This window comes from Papio anubis, chromosome 2, assembly GCF_008728515.1.
Source record: "Papio anubis isolate 15944 chromosome 2, Panubis1.0, whole genome shotgun sequence".
Taxonomy (NCBI): domain Eukaryota; kingdom Metazoa; phylum Chordata; class Mammalia; order Primates; family Cercopithecidae; genus Papio; species Papio anubis.
In genome coordinates, this window is record NC_044977.1 from 20,929,113 (window position 1) to 20,936,047 (window position 6,935).

The following is a 6,935-nucleotide window of genomic DNA, read 5'->3' on the forward strand; positions in this document are numbered from 1 at the left end:
ACTCTTTATCCAATTTGCCAGGCTGTGTCTTTTAATTGGAGCATTTAGCTCATTTACATTTAAGGTTAATATTGTTATGTGTGAATTTGATCCAGTAATTATGATGTTCGCTGGTTATTTTGCCCATTAGTTGATGCAGTTTCTTCATAACATCGATGGTCTTTACAATTTGGCATGTTTTTTCAGTGGCTGGTACTGGTTGTTCCTTTCCAAGTTTAGTGCTTCCTTCAGGAGTTCTTGTAATGCAGGCCTGGTGGTAACAAAATTTCTCAGCATTTGATTGTCTGTAAAGGGTTTTATTTCTCCTTCACTCATGAAGCTTAGTTTGTCTGGATATGAAATTCTGGGTTGAAAATTCTTTGCTTTAACAATGTTGAATATTGGCCCCCACTCTCTTCTGGCTTATAGGGTTTCTGCCAAGAGATCCACTGTTAGTCTGATGGGCTTCCCTTTGTTCATAACTCAACTTTTCTCTCTCGTTGCCCTTAACAGTTTTTCCTTCATTTCAACCTTGGTGAATCTGAAAATTATGTGTCTAGGGGTTGCTCTTCTCGAGGAGTATCTTTGTGGTGTTCTCTGTATTTCCTGAATTTGAATGTTGGCCTGCCTTGCTAGGTTGGGGAAGTTTTCCTGGATAATATCTTGCAGAGAGTTTTCCAACTTCGTTCCATTCTCCCCATCACTTTCAGATACACCAATCAAACGTAGATTTGGTCTTTTCACATAGTCCCATATTTCTTGGAGGCTTTGTTAATTTCTTTTTACTCTTTTTTTCTCTAACCTTGTTTCCTCATTTTATTTCATTAATTTGATCTTCAATCACTGGTACCCTTTCTTCTACTTGATCAAATTGACTATTGAAGCTTGTGCATGTGTCATGAAGTTCTCGTGCCATAGTTTTCAGTTCTATCAGGTCATCTAAGGTCATCTCTACACTGTTTATTCTAGTTAGCCACTTGTCTAATCTTTTTTCAAGGTTTTTAGCTTCCTTGCGATGGGTTTGAACATCCTCCTTTAGCTCTGAGAAGTTTGTTATTACCAGCCTTCTGAAGCCTTACTTCTGTCAATTCATCAAAGTCATTGTCCTCCCAACTTTGTTCTGTTGCTGGCAAGGAGCTGCGATACTTTGGAGGAGAGATGCACTCTGGGTTTTAGAATTTTCAGCTTTTCTTTTCTGGTTTCTCCCCATCTTTGTGGTTTTATCTACCTTTGCTCTTTGATGTTGGTGACCTACAGATGGGGTTTTGGTGTGGATGTCCATTTTGTTGATGTTGATTCTATTCCTTTCTGTTTGTTAGCTTTCCTTCTAACAGTCAGGACCCTCTGCTGCAGGTCTGTTGTAGTCTGCTGGTGGTCCAATCCAGACCCCCTTTACCTGGGTATCACCAGCAGAGGCTGCAGAACAGCAAATACTGCTGCCTGATCCTTCCTCTGGAAGCTTTGTCCCAAAGGGGCAGCCACCTATATGAGGTGCCTGTCGGCCCCTACTAGGAGTTGTCTCCCAGTTAGGTTACACAGGGGTCAGGGATCCACTCAAGGGAGGCAGTCTGTCCGTTCTCAGAGCTCAAACGCTACGCTGTGAGAACCACTGCTCCCTTCAGAGCTGTCAGACAGAGACGTTTAAGTCTGCAGAAGTTGTCGGCTGCTTTTTGTTTAGCTATTCCCTGCCCACAGAGGTGGAGTCTAGAGGCAGTAGGCCTTGCTGAGCTGCAGTGGGATGCACCCAGTTTGAACTTCCCAGCCATTTGGTTTACCTACTCAATCCTCAGCAATGGTGGACGCCCCTCCCTCTGCCAGGCTGCAGCCTCGCAGTTCAATCTCAGACTGCTGCACTAGCAGTGAGCAAGGCTCTGTGGGCGTGGGACCCACTGAGTCAGGCACAGGAGAGAATCTCCTTGTCTGCCGGTTGCTAAGACCTTGGGAAAAGCACAGTATTTGGGTGGGAGTGTCTCGTTTTTCCAGGTAGTCTGTCACAGCTTCCCTTGGCTAGGAAAGGGAAATCCCCTGACCCATTGCACTTCCCAAGTGAGGTGACACCCTGCCCTGCTTCAGCTTGCCCTCTGTGGGCTGTGCCCACTGTCCAACCAGTCCCAGTGAGATGAACCAGGTACCTCCATTGGAAATGCAGAAATCACCCATCTTCTGCATCGATCGTGCTGGGAGCTACAGACCAGAGCTGTTCCTATTCAGCCATCTTGGAACACCTCCTTGATCATATGGTTTTTGTCCTTTATTCTGTTGACATGATATAACACAATTATTGATTAATGTATATTGAGCCATCCTTGCATCCCTGGGATATATTCCACTTTGTAATGATGAATGATCTTTTGAATGTGTTGTTGAATTCTGTTTGCTAGTATTTTGTTGAAGATTTTTGCATCAGGGTTCATCAGGGATACTCACCCGTAGTTTTCTTTTTTTGATGCGTCTTTGGTTTTCATGTATGTGTCTTTGTCTGGTTTTCATATTAGGATAACATTGGCGTAGAATGAGTTTGGTAGTATTCCCTCTACCTCTATTTTTCAGAATAATTTGAGTCGGATTCGTACTTTTTTTTTTTTTTTTGAGATGTATCACTCTGTTGCCCAGGCTGGAGTGCAGTGGCACGATCTTGGCTCACTGCAACCTCCACCTCACAGGTTCAAGTGATTCTCCTGCCTCAGCCTCCCAAGTAGCTGGGATTACAGGTGTGAGCCACCATGCCCAGTTAATTTTTGTATTTCTAGTAGAGACAGGGTTTCACTATGTTAGCCAGGCTGGTCTCAAACTCCTGGCCTCAAGTGATCCACCCACTTCAGCCTCCCAAAGTGCTATGATTACAAGTGTGAGCCACCACGCCTGGCCTGGGAGATATTTTATTAAAGCTTCAATCTCATTACTCCTTATTGCTCTGTCCAGGGTTTGGATTTTTTCATGGCTCAATCTTGGTAGGTTGTATCTGCCCAGAAATTTATCCATTTCTTCTAGATTTTCCAATTTATTGGCATATAGTTGCTCATAGTAGCCACTAATGATTCTTTGAATTTCTGTGATATCAGTTGTCATGTCTCCTTTTGTCTCCTTTCTAATCTCTGATTTTAGTTATTTGGGTCTTTTTATTCTGAGTTTGGCTAAAGTTTTGTCAGTTTTGTTTATCTTTTCAAATAAGCAACTTCTTGTTCTTTTGTATTGTTTTCTTCATTCTTCATTTCATTTACTTCTGCTCTGTTCTTTATTATTTCTTTTCATCTGCTAATTTGGGGTTTGGTTTGCTCTTGTTTTTCTAGTTTATTAAGATGCACTGTTAGGTTCTTTGTTTGAAGTTTTTCTTCTTTTTTGGTATAGGCAGTTATAACTATAAGATTCCCTCTCAATACTGCTTTCACTGTATCCCATAGATTTCAGTATGTTGTGTTTCCATCATCATTTGTTTCAAGAAAGTTTTAAGTTTCCTTCTTAATGTTTTCATTGACCCACTGGCCATTTAGGATCCTATTGTTTAATTTCCATGTGTTTGTATAGTTTCCAAAATTCCTGTTGTTATTGATTTCTGGTTTTATTTCATTGTGATAAGAGAAGATGCTTCATGTTATTTCAAGTTTTTTTAATGTTTCAAAACTTATTTTGTAACCTAGCATATGGGCTATCCCTGAAAATGATCGATGTGCTGAAGAAAAGAATGTATATTCTGACCATTGGATGAAATGTTCTGTAAGTATCTATTAGGCCCATTTGGTCCATAGTGCAGATTAAGTTCAATGTTTCTTTGTTGATTTTCTGTCTAGAATATATGTCCAATGCTGAAAGTAGAGTGTTGAAGACTCCAGCTATTATTATATTGGGGTCTCTCTCTCTCTCTCTTTAGCTTTAATATTTGTTTTATATATGTAGGTAGTCCAGTGTTGGGTGCATATATATTTATAATTGTTATATTCTTTTGCTGAATTGACCCCTTTATCATTATATAATGAATTTCTTTGTATCTTACAGTTTTTGTCTTGAAATCTATTTTATGTGATATAAGAATAGCTACTCCTGCTCTATATTGGTTTCCATTGGCATTAAATATCTTTTTATATCTGTTTATTTTCAGTCCTTACAGGTAAAGTGTCTTTTTTGTAGACAAAAGATCATTAGGTTTTGTTTTTTCATTCATTCAGCCACTCTATGTCTTTTTATTGGAGTATTTAGTCCATTTATATTCATTACTTCTGCCAGTTTGTTACTTGTTTTCTGGTTGTTTTGTGGTCTTCTCTTCCTTCCCATCTTCCTTTTAGTGATTTTCCCAGGTGGTATGTCTTAATTTCTTGTTTTTTATGTTTTGTGTATCCATTGTATGCTTTTTGATTTGAGGTTACCATGAAACTTGCAAAAACTATCATCTAACCCATTATTTTAAACTGATGGCAACTTAATACTGATTGCATAAACAAACAACAAACAAGTGAAAAGGACACTAATACAAACTCCACACTTTAACTTTGTCACCTCCCCTTTTTAACATTTTATTGTTTCCCTGTATGTCATATTGCACTGTCTATGTCTTGAAAAGTTGTTGTAGTTATTACTTTTGACTGGTTCATCTTTTAGTCTCTCTACTTGAAATAACAATAGTTTATACACCACAAATAAAGTGTTATAATATTTTGTGTCTATCTGTGTACTTACTATTACCAGTGAGTTGTGTTAACTTTAGATGATCTCTTACTGATTATTAATGTCTTTTTCATTCTGATTGAAGAACTCCCTTTAGCATTTCTTGTAGGCCAGGTGTGGTGTTGATGAAATCCTCCAGCTTTTGTCTGGAAAATCTTTATTTGTCCTTCATGTTTGAAGGATTTTTTACTAGATATACTATTCAAGGGTGAATTTTTTTTCTTTCAGCACTTTATATATGTCATGCCACTCTCTCCTGGCCTGTAAGATTCCCACTGAAAAGTATGCTGCCAGATGTATTTGAGCTCCATTGTATCTTTTTTTTTTTTTCTCTTGCTGCTTTTAGGATCCCTTCTTTATCCTTGACCTCTGATTATTAAACGCCTCGAGGTAGTCTTCTTTGGGCTAAATCTGCTTGGTGCTCTATAACCTTCTTGTACTTAAATATTGGTATCTTTCTCTAAGTTTGTGAAGCTCTCTGTTATTATCCCTTTGAATAAAACTTCTACCCCATCTCTTTCTCTATCTCCTTTTTCAAGATCAGTGACTCTTAGATTTGCCCCCTTGAGGCTATTTTCTAGACCTTGTAGGTATGTGTCATTCTTTTTTATTCTTTTTTCTTTTGTCTCCTCTGACTATGTTCAAATAGTCTGCCTTAAAGTTCACTAATTCTTTCTTCTGCTTGATCAGTTCTGCTGGTGAGAGACTGATGCATCCTTCAGAGAATCTCAGAAACTCTAGAATTTCTGCTATATTCTTTTTAATTACTTCAATCTTTTTGTTAAATTTATCTGATAGAAGTGTGAATTCCTTCTCTGTGTTATCTTGAATTTCTTTTAGTTTCTTTAAAAGAGATACTTTGAATTCTCTAAGAGGTCACATACCTTTTTCTCCAGGATTGGTCCCTGATGCCTTATTTAGTTTGTTTGGTGAGGTCATGTTTCTTGGATAGTCTTGATTGTTGCGGATGTTAATTGGTGTCTGGACATTGAAGAGTTAGGTATTTATTGTCACCTTTGCAGTCTGGGCTTGTTTGTACCCATCCTTCTTGGGAAGACTTTCCAGGAATTTGAAAGGACTTCGGTATTGTGATCTAAGCTATATTTGCATCCTGGGAGGCGCCCCAAGCCCAGTAAAACTGTGGTTCTTGTAGACCTGTGGGGGAATTGCCCTGATGGTCTTGGCCAACATCTGGATGAATTCTCTGGATTACCAGGGAAGTCTCTTCCCTTACTTTCTCTCAAACAAATGGACTCTCTCTCTCTCTCTCTCTCTCTCGTGCTTTCTCTCTGTGAGTGTGTGTGTGTTTGTGTGTGTGTGCATGCTGAGTCATGTGAGCTGAGTGTGTCATGACACAAGTACCCCTGTGGCCACAAGCACTAAGACTGCACTGGGTTAGACTTGAAGCCAGCACAGAACTGAGTCTCACCCAAAGTTTGCTGTAACCACTACCTGGCTCCTACCTATGTTCACTTAAGGCCTAGGCGTCTACAATCAGCAGGTGGTGAAGTCAGCCCAGCTCGTGTCCTTCACTTCAGGTCAGCAAGTTCCCCCAGGCCGGGCCAGAGATGTCATCCAGAAACCAGGAACTGGAGTCAAAAGCCTTAAAAATTTACCTGGTGCTTTTTCTACTGGAGCTAAAGCTGGCACTCAAACCACAGATGAAGTCCTTCCCCATCTTCCCTCCCCTTAACACAGGCACAACAGCCACTCCCCACAGCCCGTGATGACAGGCCCATGGGGACTATTGTCAGGCTACCTCTCATGTTCACATAAGGCCCAAGGGCTTTTCTACCAGCTTGCAGTGAATGCTGCCAGGTCTAGGCCTCACTCTTCAAGTCAGGGGGCTCCCCTCTGCCCCAGGGAAGGTCTGGGAATTATATCCAAGAGCCAAGGCCTGGAACTGGGGGCCCCAAAGGTCTGCTTGGTGCTTGACTCCACTATGGCCGAGCTGGAACCTAAGGTGCAAAACAAAGACCGCTTTACTTTTGCCTCTGCTTTCCTCAAGCATAAAATGTCTCTCAGCATAGCCACCATAGCTGGGAATGCGTTGGGACTTACTGAAGCCAGCATGTCTGAGAATCTCACCCAAGGCCCATAACTAGTACTACCTGGGTGTTGCTGCTGGTTATTCAGGGACTAAGGGATCTTTAGTCAGCAGGTGGTGAGTCCTGCCAGAACTGGGTGCTTCTCTTTGAGGCAGCAGATTCTCTTATGGCCCAGGGTGCCATCCAGGAACTAAAGCCTATAATGGGGGCCTCATAGCTCTGTCCAGCACCCTATCCTGCTGTGGCTGA